The sequence below is a fragment of the Varroa jacobsoni genome, unplaced genomic scaffold (genome assembly GCF_002532875.2).
Source record: "Varroa jacobsoni isolate VJ856 unplaced genomic scaffold, vjacob_1.0 scaffold_527, whole genome shotgun sequence".
NCBI classification, from domain to species: domain Eukaryota; kingdom Metazoa; phylum Arthropoda; class Arachnida; order Mesostigmata; family Varroidae; genus Varroa; species Varroa jacobsoni.
In genome coordinates, this window is record NW_019213429.1 from 120386 (window position 1) to 138171 (window position 17786).

At 41.2% G+C, this 17786-nt stretch overlaps 1 protein-coding gene across 9 annotated transcripts in view; it reads left to right on the plus strand.

The window, feature by feature from the left end:
• The window catches only part of LOC111261172 (uncharacterized), a 109095-nt gene that overhangs the window by 7195 nt on the left and 84114 nt on the right, over positions 1-17786 (plus strand). The gene's annotated exons all lie outside the window — the stretch shown is intronic.

The following is a 17786-nucleotide window of genomic DNA, read 5'->3' on the forward strand; positions in this document are numbered from 1 at the left end:
AATGTCTTGCAAAGAAAATATGTGACAAGCAAGATATAACTGCAAATAGTACATTCTTTTAACGGTAGCGCAGATAGCATATCGCCGTCAATCTAGAGGGTACCAAGGCTGCATGAGCTTTCATGGATATCAACTTTACAAAACGCTTAAGTATTCAAACGCGCGTGCGCATCTATCTATGCTTGAGTCGGCATTTCATGAAGTAGATCAGATGTAGTTCTTCACGAGGCGCTAGACATATGATTCAATCCCGGCACTGCGCTTGCCATCAGACGTGTCTCCGCGTGCGCATCCACATGAACACTAACATATTGTGCTTCAGCTATGATTATAGCCCTATTAAAAGAAGAAGCACGAACAGTTGTCGCAGCAGAATCAGCAGATCAAAAACCTGATTAGCGCGAAGACAGCTGCCGAAATTACAGTTGACCCAGAGCTGAGCTAAACTCACCTCGGTGACGCTTTAGTAAACCAACATTTTGCTGCCCAAAGGCCCAAAGAAAGCGAAGCGTCACTAATATTGCCCTTATCTGTTCGGACCTTCAAAACAGTTCAGCGCTTACGTCGGAACGTACGCTCTATCCGCCTACGCTTCCCAACCTCCCCTTGCCTTTGTGTTTCATTACAATCCCATATGCTTTAGCTTTAGAATAGTTCTACTATAGCGGTGTATCATATGACCTCACGTAGCCATCGATATTATTACTTTGACGCGCACCGCCATGTGAATTAGTATAAGCACACACACGCAGATGTCTATCGTGCCTATCTATATATAGGCCTGCTTTACAGGTAGCAGTCGGACTCTATACTGTCTCAGGTTAGCCATTCTGGATAGGTGTGCCTGTCGAGTTCACTGGAATAATCATAGCGGTTCCACTTGCAGCAATACCTAGCCCGTAATTAAAACGGTCAATCGCTATTGGCTGTTTCAGCCTAAACACGGCCATAAAAGGTCGTTGTACTGGCGGCTCCGAGCCTCTGAACAGTTATGAGCTTCCGTCTGGTACAACTGCTAGACCATTTTGTAACTATATAGGGATCTATATCCTTGCCACAGCGGAATCGTGATGTTCTAAGAATCCGTTATTTTAGCGGACTTAGTCGATAATAACGATGATGAGTTGGTTGATTCGTCTTCCAAACCGCTTCGTATCTAGCTCTCACTGCTAGGCCCGTTTCCTTCCTTGCCCGCTCATCATCATGACTATTTTAAGGAGAACCATCTCGGTCGGCATCGTATCGCTTGTCGACATAGCATCAGTGATGAAAACATGGCTGACGGTTGTGGGAACTAATTGGTTTGGTCGCAATTACTATCTATCCGAGGACGTCACCCACAAAATTAATGGCTTTTGATAGCATTTCACAGTAATTACAAGTAACTGACTCTCAGAGACATGCACATTATAGTAGACTGTAGGTGATAGTATCCTGCAGTTCTTATCCGTTCTGGCCTTGTTACCTGGTACTGTGGTAGGCGGTGAACGTCAATGGCACTACAAAGATCCTACCTATCCATAGCCGATTTCACTTTGATACATGAACCAGCTTGTTTCGCTAGTATGTGTAAAGTTTGCCAGATATCCCATCAAGTACGGCATTTGTGCTCTCTCAATTTCGAACGTTCGATCTAGTAATGGTGGCCAGATGCACTGAAAGCTTCCATATGCGTGCCGTCCTTTAATCTCATATAGAGTTAGACTTATATCGTCTAGTAGGTATGGGCCGACGTCGAAGACGATGGTGTTGATGACGCTAGATAGAGCTTGGCTTGTAGCTAGCTATCCAAAACGTTTTCCCACTTCAATACTCATGAGCGACTGGTACGTGGTCAGTATAAAATGCTAGTAAAGGCGAAGGTAATCGACGCCAGCTAATAACAGTGAATGAATAGAGCGCCTTAGTAGTGCATTAGATTACTGATGGGACCTATAGACGGTCGTCTATGTAAGCGCCCATACGGAGTCGGCGAGTGTTTGTTTGTACGTATGTGCTAATGATGTCCTGTACTAAAAAAATAGATAGTGATTTTATATATTTTCACTTTTCCACTAATAGATGAATTAGTACTAAAGATAGCTGTTGATGTAATTTTTGCTCGCGTTTTATATTAATCAAGTATAAAAATGCTTTACCACTCTTGTCACATGGTAGAGTCGAGACCTTGACCTATTATTAGCTTGGACACACCTAGGATAGTATAATTCATTTTTGACGTTGACAGCTCAAAGGCATATTAAAGATGCTAACCGACCTATTCGGCAGACACCTACTGCTAGATAGTATCGTATCGAAGCAGAGTTGTTCTTCTCGATACGTTGCCAAAACCAGTGGTTGAAAATGGTCGACCTTTTTATTACCAGTTATTCTATATGTTCGTAGCAATTAGTCTTCACTTCAATACTGTACACGGCTTTAAACTTTAAATTGCTTGACGTTGATGCACGAGATCGACTCTTGTTGAAGTTCGCACCGTTTCCTGGGACGCTTCGATTAGCGCTAACACCTTCCTATTCCGTGTTTTCGTCAAACAGTAATTGTAATGGTGGTATAATAGAAGTAGCAGTAGCATCGGAGCGATCGGTTGTCGGTACCAGTCGCGACCAACTTAATAAAAAGTCATTCAGTTCAACTTCAAACCGCATTTTACTGACATCTGTAAGGTACCAATCTTAGTTATAGCAGGTCTATTTTTTACTTAATCAAATCGGAGCGAATGGGTAAACGGAAAACAGGACTGGATACTAGTAGGTAATTTGTCGCTAGTGGTCTTGTTTAAAGTGGGACGTCGGTCTTCACAATGGTCACTCTCGGCTAAACAGAAAGTGAAACTGCCCTAGATAGATAGATAGATAGAGAAATTGAAAAAGAAATATACATTGTAAAAATTTTTGATCAATTATGTTGATTGTGACAGCTGCGGAAAAGGCAAACCGAACTGGTAGCTGGGAGGACGGCCAAATAAATCTCCGATTTCCCATTGAAAGTGACGATGGGTAACGATGTTGCCGCTATTGTGTACTAATACAGAGTGTTACAAACATACAACAGATATGCAAAGGATCAAGATGTACGTAAGATTGATTATATTCAAAAATAGGGAACAGAAAGGCGGGAGAGAAAGGAAAATTATCAGTCGGCAACAGATGATTACTATGGCAATGATTGTGTCATGGAATTGGTATGGTTGTGGGCATGTCATACTTAAGCAGAGTAAATACGTAAACCTTGATCACATGGCACGTTTTTTATTATTGCTTTAGAACAAGTAAATGAGTTGTATTGGTAATTTTTATACATATAAACCGTTTTAAAGCAGAGTGAATCGTAATGCCAACCAATATGACGTCCACAAAATATCCGCAGGTGTCTTCGCAAACCAAAATGCTGGGTGCAATGCAAGGGTGCTGCTTCTCGCCATGAGAAAAGCACAAGGATTCGCAGGGCAGCGATTTTTTACTACTACTACTGCTGCTTCTTTCTTTCTTCTGTTATAATGCATTAGTTAAAACAAATTTGGGTGTCGGCACAGGCCCAACGGTTGTGTTGATAAGTGTCAGTATGTTAATGAATAACATCAATATGCAACATGACCTCAAATTAAGGCTAGTTAAGCACAAAATGGACGCCATTATATAGCTCGTTCCAGTTCTTTTTTTTAACTAATGTATTTATCTTTTTTTCGTAAAAAATGCCTGATTAGAGATAATGGCGAGTTCGCGCCCAACCGATCGATCCACTGATATATATATTTAACTATCAAACTATAAAAGGGCTACATATTAACGCATTTGGTGTCTTAACATGTAGTTCACAATGGCCACTCTCAGATAAATAGAAAGTGAAACTGCGCTAGATAGATAAAGAAATCGAAAAAGAAATGTACATTGTAAACATCTTTGATAAATTATGTTGACTGTCATAGCTGCGCAAAAAGGCAGACGCAGCTATAATGAACAGCTTAAAATACGGAATAAAAAATTCCAGAGAACAAAAGGAAAGGGGTGAAGTTTCTTCACACTTTCTTGTCCTCTTTTACCGGTGTGAGCCATTGTGAGGTCAGTTTTTTTAGTGCACGTAAAGCCGCTGAGAGTTGGTAAGTCTATGGTACATTATATAGATATTTAATGATCACTTTATTGTTAAATTAGGCAGCCAAATCAGTTCAAATTTGCTGCGAAGCAATTTGCGGCGAAGTGTCATCTGTTACTGTGGTAAACGATAGCGACGCTTGTATGGTTGGATATACTGAACGTAATACTGGAATCCCTCCAACGTTTCCTACATGCTTCATAAATATCTCTAGGAAAAATTACAAAAAAAAAAATAGAAAAAAACGTCCAAAAATGGATAATTAGATGCGCACAGGTCGAGACGCACGAACTTGCACTCTTGCTGCTCGTTTGAAAATGAGGGCGAGAAGAAACGTTGACAACAGATTTAAATTTTCTTCACCAACGGAAAGTCGATTAAAGTTGCCTGCGCCGTCAACAATGACGGCAAAAACAGCAGCAGAAGCGATTTTGGCGACCCTCGCATACATAGGTACGGCCGAATACGAGAGGCTGATGCATTTATTGCGTCGCGTACGATGCCACGTTTTTCTCCTCTATCTGGTGCCGTTATTGTTGTCGTCGTCGTCATCTGGATCGCTGCAGTTCTGGACGTTCCTGTTGCCGCTGCAGCTGTTGTTGTTGTTGGTATTGTTGTCGATGGCCCTATTATTATTGCACTTGTGACCCCTTCAGTTGCGGTGGGAGCTGCCACGGCTTCAGACGCCAACAACAACGATGACGATAACGATGTCGACGACGAGTATCGAGACGGGGAAGAGGACCATCCATCAATGTCTGTCTGTCTGTTCGTCTGTTTGTGCGTCCATCTGTCCGTTGTTTGACTGTCTGCCCTCCTTCTATTTTATGCTGCTGCCGAGTATCTGTCTTCAGTTCGGTTCATCCGTTCGAGCGTCTGGCCCGGTCCGCTATGTCCGGCGGGATCGGACTCAAGCTTCGATGGTTGATGGCAGTTTGCTGTTTGCTAGATGGTTGGATGGTGGTTAGCCCGTGACACTGGTGGAGCGGGAATGCAGACGGGACAATGAAAACTGACGATGGAAGCGAGTGAACGACGATAGACAACCGTCCATCGGCCACTGCGGCCATCGTGTCGACAGCAATAGCAGCTGCTTCTATCGTCGCCACGAGCGCTCTATTCTTTCTTTCTTATTGTTACTGCCGCTGCTGGTGATTTGGTTGAAAAAGCGTCTGAGCTCTAACGGATCAGCGACATTGGTAGCTCCGTTGTTGCGAACAACGGATTGTACCGGCTTCGCTCAGCGAACAGTTCGTTCTCAGGAAAAACGATCAACATTTGCCAATGGAAAAATGCTGATAAGAAATCCCTACTTCCCTCACACCTGCCAGTTTCTCCTTTTTTTTTTTTGCTATTCTCGCTTCCAAAAGGTAAGCAGGCAACCCAAACTCGTCGTTGGCTACATTACCACCAGGCCGCGGTGGCGAAGCAGAGCATTGAAAATGAATGGAAGACATAGGCAAGCTTCTGTGTGCATGTCCGCAGAAAAAAGCGGAAAAACGAGCAGCAAAGTAGATAGATGGTCGGCGTCAACGACCAAACAAATCGAGAGTGTGAAGATGTTACCCTTCAGCTGTTACTTCATCTGCTCATGGAGTCACTCACCATCGGAGGTCTGTGTTACCATATAATTGCAGCTTGAAAGAATTGATGCAATCGCTACCAACAGTGTATAACACAGGATCTAGACAATTTCTTTGCACTGGACATAAGGGGAGGTTATTATAATGTAAAGCTTTACCGTAACGCAGACCGCGTAACACTGCTGTAAGTCAATATCCTGTATGTGGTCATACATTTGTTAGATATTTAAGCTGAAAAGACCTGCTCTTTTGTTAAACTAGATCTAGTTGGCCCCAAATGATTTCGCGTTGCAAAAGAATACTCTACTCACGCGTTATTCCATTCTTACGTTAAGTAAAATCCATTTCAAAGACTCCGAATTGTTTTTATCCTATTTAGGTTCATTTTAAGCGAACAGACATAAGGCAACAAAAAACTCTACCATTATATTTTTTTTAATTATGGCATTCCACATAATGTCGTAGACAGATGAAAAATGGCCGAGTTATACAGAGTCGGCGAGGGGACAAGTGATGACAAGATTTTATAAGAAGCAGACGATCAGTTGAGATCTAAAGCTGTTACGAATGACACCAGAGTTATAGTTAATTATTATGTCTAACAGGTCACTTACTGCTATCGTGAGTTCTGGTAGACTTCTGTTGTTTCCACATTTACCTACACCATATAAAAGTATTTTCACCATAAAGTTTGTATTTTGTGAGTTGGGGATTAGCCAAAACTGGCTATTATCGAATTGTGATATGGGTGTCAGCAAAATATTGTTCTACTTCGCAGTACTAATAAATAGCATGTCTGCAATCTCTCAGCGCCCATTCGTATCAATGAGTAACTTTAGAGACCTTAATTGTCGGTGCAGCTAAGTTACTCCGGAATGTTGTTTTCGGGACGGACTTAGGGTACAGAGAATTATAGCATACTTGTTCCTGGTAGTATGATCTGGTAACTCAAACTCAACTGCAAATAATGTAACTAAACTATTTGATTCAGTGCGCCAAAGTGCCTTTTTCTAAAGTTCGACGTCCGATTACGTCATAGATGACAGGTTGTACATTATGAGTTTTATATTGAAAGGGCTGCCATTGTGCTGGCGAATTCCCAGTATGTTGGTATTAGTGACAGGAAGCGCTTTCATTGTCTAGTTTTCGTCGAGATAGTTTTAAGTGTACTTTCAGTTTCCCCACAGCCAAAACAAGCCTATGTAGAATGTAAGCTGCAGAGTTCAGTCAAATATTTTTTTTTATTCACGTATGCGATACTACTGCTTTGTAGCTGCCGGAATTTCTTTGGCTGGCGGACACGCTGAAGCCCACGTTGTCGAACGATAAGCTCGCCTCTTCGTTGTAGCCATTTAACGGCCCTGTTGTCTCAGAAAACGGATCAGACCGCCAGAAATTAAGGGGAACACCACAATCTATATACAACATTTCGGAAGCATCGAGTACCTGCGTCGTCGCTGACGTTGCCACTGCTGATGCTCGTTATATCAGACGACAACAGCAACAACACCAGAATGAAAGCGCCACAACGAGCAGAAAACAATACAGTCAGCTCCTTTCTCTCTCTGGCCAGCAGCGTTGTTTTGTTGTCGCTCTCCGCCCTTTGCCGACAGTGGAATCAGCTGAGGCCGTGGCGTCAGCTGATTCCGCCAATCGCAGATTGAACCGGACGACAGCGGGAGAAAGGCAGTGAAGACCCGCTTCGTCTGTTGCTGGTGGAGTTCCAAAAGCGACATCGAAATGAGATGAAGGGTAGCTTTTGTTTTTACGATCACTAGTTTTCTTCATGCTTTACGGTGTCGCCACCGTCGCCGCCGCCGCATATCTGCCCATCATCACGATGCTATGGGTTGCTTCCCTGACGCTGCTCCCGTTGGCGAACCATCCTGAAGTGACTATGTCTGGTGCTATTACTTGTTGATGGTGTAGTCAGTTGTTGTTGTTAGAGGGTTAACGTTGCCGTAGCGTCTGCTGATGGACTGTCCGACCGGCCGTTTGGCTGAGTGACCCGTCAACCCCAGCGAAGCGAACCGTCGTGACTGATAGTCTGATCAGCATAGAGTGAAGCCAGCCAGCAGGTAGGAGAATAACCGCCATCTGCTCAACAGCAAAAATAGCAGCAATTGCGTCGCTCCATTGTCGCTACTATTGGTCACAGAGCCGTAACGGCTAGTAGCGTAATACTTGGACTACCCCAAGTACTGCCATGAGCCATAGCCGGGGTCAGAGTACCCTCCCCCCCCCCTCCTCCTATGGAGTTGGTGTAGATTCCCCTACTACCAGCATCGATATGTACCATGTACCTGCCGCCTGCAAAGCGGATTCCACCGCTTTTTCTAGCCTAAAACAATGCGGAGTGTCCGCAGTTGTTGCTGGTTCTCTTATACATAGAGCAGCGGCGACCTGCTGTGATGAAAAGTAAAAGCCCTCGGTACCTATCAACCCACCCGTTCGTCTGCCTAGTATTCCTCAGAGCTTATAGAAAAGCTAACATAAGTCAACGACCGCTCTTCTTGTTGCTGTTGTCGTTGTTGAGATGGCTATTGTTGCTCTTGTTGTGTTTTTTATTCGAGTAGATAAGCTGAACTAAAGCCGTTGACACTCGATGTTGAGCAATACCTGCCGGTCGTAGGTGGGTGGAAAAGACGACGACGGATCCTTAGTAACCACTTCACCAACTTTACCACCATTAACGGCCCGTCGATGCTATCAAACCTAAGACTTCAATCAGAAGATAAGGAGAAAAACTATGGTACAAGACTCCGTTGGTAGTGTTGCTATTACCGTATTAATGAAAATAAGGTGGTCTAATTTTGTTTAATGTCCGTTGACACATTGACCCCAGTTTATACTCCGTGGAATCAAATTCAGTATCCAGTCGTAGTCGCCTCCGCCCGTCGCGCTTTCGCCATTCACCACTTCTTCGCTAGCCTTTATCGTCGCTACTATTCTCTGATGAGAACTGTTTCTGACGGGGTTACATATGACTGTTTTATGTGTGTTTGTGTGCTTATTATCCGTTGACCAAAGCGTGTATTTAGGGCTGCTGGCATTCGATAATGGTGGCACTACCAACGACGCCACCGGGAAGAACAGGGTATCGGAACCACCAACGTCGACGTCGCCACGATCGACATAGTTACACGTCAAATCTAAAGCTGCCATAATGCCGCATGAGCTGCATCGGTAAACTATCTATAACAGTATATAACTATACGAAAAAAACATTGAAATGAGAACAATAATATATCGAAAACCTACGTACGTCCATGTATCCGTGCATCTGCGTATTATACACGCAGTCAGTGCGCTAACAAAAATAGGAACATCTAGCCATATGAAAAACTACGAAGATGCACGGAGGCGACTCTATACGCGGTGGTAGCGAAAATAGCAGGGTAACCAGTATCCACCGCTATGTTTGGCCATAGCATGTTATTGTTTCGGTATGCAATCTGTTGTTCTGAATATATACATATATAAGTTCAAACAGGTCAAACAAGAAGAAGTAACCCAATAAGATGCTTTATGCTCTTTTTCGCTGGTATCGCTTACTTTACCGCTTTAAGTAGCTTTTTGAAAATATTACCAATAGTAGTAATTGTAGATAATAGTCTTTAATCAAGCTGTTTTCCACCGAGAACTTCATTCGTTATAGTTTTGAAATACTCAAGGCTATTCGTAGGTGTCAAACTTTGATTTAGATATTTTATTATGACGATTATCACAAACCCCACTGTTACGTCTAAGGTTTACACTAGCAAACTAACGACATAGTTCAAATATAATAGATCGGGCATATGTATGCTCATCGATAGTAAATTAAAAAAAAAAACGCGCAGTATATTTAGACGAACGAACCGGCCATTTCGGCTGGAAATGCTTTGCACCAAAGATACATGGTACCGCCCGCTCAACGCCTCGATTGGCCCTTTTGTCACACTACCGACTGTCATACGACGATAGCGAAAAAAATTTCCCCACGGTATTGAAATAGGGCGCAGTTTAAGTCGTGAGTCTTTTTCCCGTTTTTCTCTCGTTTTATCGAAATTATTCGAAGTAAAAGCATGTTTTAGCGTTATTTTGAATGTCAAGCATCATGAATGAAAGTCAAATAGCCGAAAAATCCATTTTGCAAACAGAAGATTCCGCTTTCACAGACATACGCGTCCAGAAAAAAAGGCTGATTGAATTATATTTGGCGATGCCTATGTAGCACTAGTGGTTGTGAAACACGCTTAGATTTATCTGAATACTATTGTTGTTCCAAACACCTAACGACTGAGACTTCTGTAATATCTGTTAAAATGCACAATATGCAAAGTCCTCTTAAGCACCCGTAAAATCTTTGAAAGGATATTGGCATAAGTATTTTTTTTTACTGTAGATAAAGACAAGAGTGCGACCGTGAGATGCTGCCCAAAGATGCGGGCATTGTCCACTGCGAGAACTTATTCAGAAACACTGAACGGCTGACATGCTATTCGACTTGTAATAGCGTCGTTTATTGCCCCGATTAATCTCATTACCTTTAAAAGTAGGCAGGCTATATCAATGAACTGCGAGATTACTCGCGTTCGCTTTCCGATGGCAGAGAGAGAGAGTATCTAATATCGAAGTACCACAGCTTCTCACATGGATTTCAAAGTGATGATCAAAGTTAATCAAAAACTTCTCGCAATATGCCCCATTTCAGTGCCTAATTGTACATTCAATAACGAAGTTGTCTCGCTAGTCGAATATTGCTGATCGGTTGGCTACAGTCGAACATCCCAAAAAAGGCCCAAATAGTAGCAGATCAAGGCAGGGTATAGTCATTCGACGCGACGTTTCATTTGTGTTCACGATATTGTCTGTGTCAAGACGTAAAGTAAAAGAACTTTTCGAAGAACAACTGCCTTGACCAGTGTTGCCGTTATTCTGGAATAAGTCCAGTTTACTTTTGAGTATTAATGAGTGCATTCAGCTAACTCGCGTCATTGAGCTGGGTTGGCCCAGATTAGGTCGCACTGCAAGGTGAGAATACATAGCCAGTTAAACGAAGTGGTCATTTCTGTAAAACACAAAATTATTTGTAGATTAATTTTGATGCCTGACAACCGATTTAGTGATGATTAATCGAAAACGACGGTACATTAACTTATTGGCTGACATGTAAAAGCGTGGTAAATGAATTTGTTAACAATATAGCCTTTTTTTTTTTGTTACCATCATGAACTCTTGAACGGTGCTCCGTTGACGCGGCGCCTACTTCGATTTTTTTTTCTTTGCGTGAATTCTAGAATAAATGAGCCCTGTAAGTATTTCTCTGCATCCGGTGCATCAAGCATTATATCACGACGAATAAAAGTTTCCTGTATATACAATATTCGCTCATGAACGTTGGATACAATGTCAAAGATGTGTCCAGTGGGAAAACTTTATTGTAATGCCAACTAATTATGAGCCGCTAATTCAACTACTGCCAGTGATTGTCTATTGTAGTAATGATGACGAAATTTTGCCCTAACAGCAGTTAGGAAGCAAAGCTAACATTTTTATGAAATCACCGGATAGAACTAGGTAGTGAAGATGTCGAAAGGATACTTTTGAAATTCTCAATTGTTGTTCAATTTCAAGCCAAGTTAGCGCTGTATATCCGACGCTAGCTTTCCGTCATTCGTATGTCTTTACTTCTTTAAAACTATGATACATTCGATGTTATTCGACTAGTACATTTGTCCTCGTTCGGATATTGCCATGGCACTGCTCCTTCATAACCCCCGCTATTTTAGCGTCGGGGTCGACATAAAGATCAGTCTAGGTTCCGCTGCTCGAGGCGGCAGCGAGTTAACGGCGGTCGCTAGCGGTTTCCAGTCTGCAACGACAACAACAACAACAACAACCTATGCAGCAATAGAACGACAGCCACAAACAACGATATGAACAATTCTCTAAAAGATAGCAAAATGTCCTGTGTCGTGGCGAGATAGAGGGGGGAATCGCAGAACACTTACTAGCTAAACGTAATCATTGTTGAAAAGTAACTGTAAAGATGACGTATGGCAAGGTCGGGCATGTAAACGCGCCGCATCTAAGCTTGATGCGGCAAAGAAGCCCGGTCTTAGACAAAACATTTAAGCAACTGCTATTGTTTGCAGATGCAGACAAATAACAAAGCGAGCGGAGTCGATAGTGTTAAGAAAAGCTTTACATATGCTTTTATTCCTTAGTTTTTTTAGTACAGCAACGTAAAGCAACTGGAGTAGCGCAGAGCAGTCCAAGCAGGCACTTATCCCGTCTTCGCAATCAGCTAATATGAAAAACAAAGAGAAACGTACAGTTCTGTTTTTCTACTAACTCTTTCATATCACCTTTATACCTACAATATTTGTCCGAATGCACAAGTATGCTATTTAGTTTATATATATATATAGTTACTCTACCATACCTTATTTGTTTAATACTGTATCAAAAAAATAGTATTAAATAAAAATTATCTTAATTATCATTTTGCTACTCGTTTATAGTACTTTCTAAATGATGGCTCAATTTTATATTATTGTTTTCACTTAAAGTTTCGTCAAAGTTTCAAGGGGGTCAGTTCTGAAGATAGCTGCTGAGGTGTGGAGACGAGAAAAAAGAACAGAGAACTAATTATCGACGACAGTCCGCAATTTGTTGTTGATAATTAGATAAACAAAATAATAAATAAATTTTTATCACACTTTTATATACGAGATAAGCCAGTATCGCTTTTGCTCCACTCATATTACACAACAAGATGTTATTATAGCTTTTTTCAAATTTGCCTTTGCTGATAATTTATCATTAAGCTCTCTACTGTTATGGCAGATGGCGATCGGCGGCGTTCGCTCATTTGTGACGCCAAGTCATGAAAACGGTTATATGTGTGGGCCTTCTGTTACCATAATTATTTCATTTATTGTACCACAATCCTTATATTATTCCCTGTCTTTTGCCCGTTCAACTTAATGATTCTCGAGTCTGTCGTTGCTCGAGTTCAAGCCCATTTCATATTTCAAATAATTTTCATGATAAGCCCTGACCGACATTTCTGTGTTGTTCGGGAAGTATTTATCCCGAACAAATAAATTTAGTCAGAGAATAGGGCTTGCTAGGTTGAAAATTGTGTTCATTAGAGTTTTAATCTTGGCTACTAACAGCTTTTATCTGCTTTAGCATGCATAGCTTATGAAGTTCCGATTAGAAGTTAGAAGTTCACATTCCGTACGTTTCCGCTTTTGTTTGCGCATAATATGATTTTACCGAATGGCGGTTGAAATCTTCAGAAATGAGAACTGCATTTACGGAATTGAACTTCACTGTAAGGCCCAAAAGATATTTTCCCAAATACAGTCATTTAGGGAAAAGGGAGTAGGTTAAACTTGAGTGGGTCTAAGAAGACACCTGATAGTTAGGGAAGCATGTAAGCTTATAATTAAGGTAGACTCTCTGATATTGATAGCATTTTCTTCTTCTAATTAATCTAAGCTCACTACCCTATAGAGTTACTTTTTAACCAACTTTTACCGCCTCCATCTTATGTTATAACAAGTAACTTTGTGTCAGCAGATTAGACGGGCAATTCGGTGAATTTCTGAGCTGTCAGTTGTTAATGTCATCTGCATGAGATAACGCTGTAGCTATAAAGTAAATAAATACGTTAGAGATGTTGACCGGCTAGACGATAGTCTAATCTTTTCACTCGTGGGGATGGTTTTGCGCGCGTGGCTGAGTTCCTCAATAATTTTCTATACTCTGATGTTTGATAGATGAACAGTGATATTTGTGTCTATTCAACATCCCGATGTAGTTGCAGGCAGTCCGAGTTCGCGCGAGATAATCAGACTTCTCGACCCCGTCACGAACCCGTCGAGGCAATAAATACAATTGATTAGTTTCTGTTTATTACGGTTTGCATATAAAATTAGAATGTGAGAGTCGAGTTAAATAGCGTTTTCATCATAAACATAAAAAAGGCACATTTTTTGCGTGAAGTTGAGGAAAAGTGAGCATGACTTGTAAGAATGTTCATAGTAGATAGAAGTGCCAGAGATAATTTTGTGTGTAGTCTTGCATTTCTGATAGTATATTCCGTATGTGTTTAGAAGTCTCTCTTTGGATGAATGGAAAGATTCAAAAACCATTTTTCGTACTGCAGCCATTCTAATTACATACAAATGTAGAGACTGAGCTCGTCAGAGCGGCCAAATGTTTTCTTTAACATTTTTGGGTAAAGCACACGGTTCGAACGTTGCTCGAGGCCAGTAAATCGCTCTCAACCTAAAAATCGGTGAAACGCTCTAGTACTATTTTGTTTTTGATATAAAGCGTCAAACAACGGAGCAAGTAAGGTCGTTAGTAAACAAAGTAATTTTTAATTTACGTCATTTGTAGCCTAGCTGGAACGAGGGATTTATAGAAGGCAATTAATAATTAAGGAAAGTTCGCTGATACTGTAGATGGTTGCTTGGCGGCATCAGCGCTGCCATAGATGCTGCTATTTATAGCGATTGGTGGTTGTAATATCGAATATATTATCTTATCGTCATTTATTATACGTTAATATGGATTACCACTTGCATACGAGCTTACACTTACGTTCTATTTTCTACTGATCGTTTAAAAATGTTGCGGATCCGTTCATTATTACGGAAGAATTCATTAAGAAGTTCATTGTTCTCTTAAACTGAATACGCGAACTCAGTAAGTAAAGCAGCTAAGAGTAAAGCTCAAAATCAATTGCTTCATATGTGAATCCTGTGCCACATGTCACGCGGATATGCACATTTCCTTCAGATCGGGGATCGTGATTCCATGTTGACTATTGCTGGCGTATGGTATTTTTATGTACATGAAGTAAGTGCTCGTGCGACATCCCCATCCAACACAAGAAACGAATAATGATTGCTATCGTTCATCTTCTGCGGGCCACTAACATTAACAGCGGTCACTGCGTTCTATTGCTACTACTGACGCTAGTAATGACACTCGACTGAATTGCCCTCAATTGAAAACGAATGGTATGGCCTTTGTCTTTCTATATATATATTAATATAATTGCTGGTAGCCTACTTGTCGTTTGCTCGCTAGCCAATATTCGCGCGCTGATGAACTAGAATATTAGATGATAATTTCGTATATAAGCCAATGTGACTGCTTATACCGGTGTCGACATTTACCGTTTAGCGTTGACGATTAGCTGTCTTAGCGGTGCAACAGCTTTACCGCGATAGCCAACAGGATTAAAACTAGAAAAATAAATGTATAATAGATTACCGATATGCTGCACGCTACCGTACCAGCTGCTGCCGTAATACGCTAGGAAGAAAAACGTTGCGTTTATCATAGGTAGAATATAACACGAATGTAGCGGGCCGTTCAGCAGAGTGGATACAATATTACTAGCTAATGCTAGAGCTCTGTTTAAGGATGTGCTATGATTTAAGCGAAATAGTTAGATTCCCTCTGTTTTTTTTACAAGTATCGATTATTACCACCAAAAATACATATTCCTATATATGAATGTATGGACCACGGGTAATTGAAAAAGAGAGACTTCTTTTTGTGTGAATACTTAAGCTAAGGAGGTACGTTTTCGCTTTTTTTTTTGTTACGCTACTGCTAATGCAGCTTGCGATGGATAACAGTGTGGATTCTAAGATTCACAGAAAAAGGAACTTCTAATAGTTGATTAGGCAACACACAGACGCCGTTTTATTGGGCTGTGTCCCACGTTCTACATTTACAACGCAATGGAAAAAGCAGCGACAAAACAAAAACAGACATCAAGTATTATAAGCAATGATACCGTTTAAATAAATATATACATGGTACGTAATATAGTCATTGTACCAAGTGCATGAATGAAACAACAGCGTCAGTGACAATCAAATTTTTATGTAGCGATTGTTTAATCAGATGTCTGCAAAATCATCGCCTTCAGTATCGTCATTGTTGCTCTGCTCGTAATTGGCCCAAGGACGCATCTGTTTCAGTCAACAGACGCAGTGCTCATCGCAGAGAAAATTAAAGGATGATGTAAAATAGTAAAGAAAATAAGGGGCAAACAACGGCTTAACAAGGGCCTGCTTATGCTTTGCACGCTTCACTGACTTTTTCTAAAATGATCGTAACAGCAACAACATCAGACTTACTAGCAATAGATAGCGCGAAGAGGAACAGCTCCGTAATCACATCACACGGCTGTTCTTTAACGCATCGTCGGTAATGAAATTACATCAGTTAAGGCGAGAACCGCAAATTGCGAACGTATGATATTAAATTGGACGAAATGTTCCCGTTCCCCGCCAGTGCGACCCGCTGTAGCACTGCCACTCTCTGGGATGCCTCTAGCGACCAGCGTATCCGACTGTACGTGTGCTATATATATATATATATATATATCCCTTTGTTGCTACCGCAAGGTCACTTCTGTACGTTCTGTACGTTGAAGTTCTTAATAAAAGCAGGCTCAGGATGACGTTTATACCGCAAGAAGCAAATCCGTTGGGCATTTCTACAGATGAAGCTATTCAATTGTTCAGTATTCTTTCCCTGTTGTTTGTACTTGATATACATACGCATCATACAGATCTACGGTATATCACGTACGTATAAGTCCGCCATTAGTTGATTGTACGGCTGATGCGGGTGTAGGAAGCGTCGTTGCTAGTGCCGAGTTGTCTAATGTATTGTGTGGAATGAGCACTGTGCTATGATAATAGTGAAACTGCGAACCAATAAAAGCCATCGGTTATACCTATTCACAATACAATAGAATCGAGTGGCTATCGGCGTTCCACCTGTCTAGTAGTAGCAGAAAAGTGCTCCAGTTAACGTTGGACACTTTTATCGTAATCTGATCGATTGCAGGAGGGAGGAGATACTATATGCTCCTTTGCTGCAAACATCGGCTTCAACAACTCAGAGCTTCCGAATGTGTCATTGTGTACTTCGTTTGGTAGGTTACGATACGGTGTTCGAAAAAACCAGCTGTTCATATACAGTGAAGGTATAAAAACCGTATACCAGAGTATCCGGCAATGCAAGATTAGCCTGCGATATAATGTAGATAGCCAATGCTCCAGGCGATCGTAGTTAGAGTTAGTAGAATTATTGCTCATCCAAAATGTCCGGTTATTATTGCCAGCGGGAGGCACAAAGGTACTCCAGAGCATACAATGTTGTTGTTGGCGTTGGTTCCGTCGGCGATATAAAAACTCCTAAGGGAACAACGTCAGACAGGTGGGAAATGGGAGCTATGCCACCCTTGATTTCGAATTTAGCTCTATAGTAAATTGCTAAGCCAATTAACAAGATTAAGTCATGACAAGTTAGCGGGCAGATAAATAAAATATGGTATTATTATTTGACGCTTTAGACAAAATAGATTTGTCTGAGATATTTGCTAAGTGAAGTGAAAACAAGCCAGATCTTCTTTTGCTTGACGTAATTGTGTCAGTAGTAGAGAAGTAGAGAAGGTGCAGATTTACGCTTTGAAACTTGGAGAACAGCTTTTCGAATTGGAAACTACAGAACCCTGAAGACCTAAAGAAGACAAAGTATATCGCCAACATCCTGAACAGGTTGACTGGACAACAGGGTTAACGAATTATAAAACATGCATTCTGTTATACAATATGACCCGTATGATGTAAAAACATGCTCTACATAATTTTTGAATTTATCTTTTTTTACAAATCGAAATCATGAACAGCAACTACATATTTTTATCGATAGTTGTATGGCTATAGAAACTTTTCTCTGTGTTCAGTTGTAACCTAAATACTAGCCTTTGTTTTCCAAGGTGTCTTCACTCACAATCGACGGGAGAATCATCATACAGTTCATTTCCTCAATTTTTTTCACCCATCATATTCGCTTTTCTGGATCGCCTGTTTCCCCGAACACTTTTAATCCATCTTCGCAAGTGGCACTTGAGCATACTTCGAATGTCATTACGCTGCTAAGACACAAGCGAGGTATGGTACGTCCAGATTTCGATATCGAGAATATCGATGCACCCGCATATCGTGTCGTGTTCCCCTTATCTGCTTCGCAATCTACGTTTGTCGAATGCTGATTTAAATTGTAGATCTACCA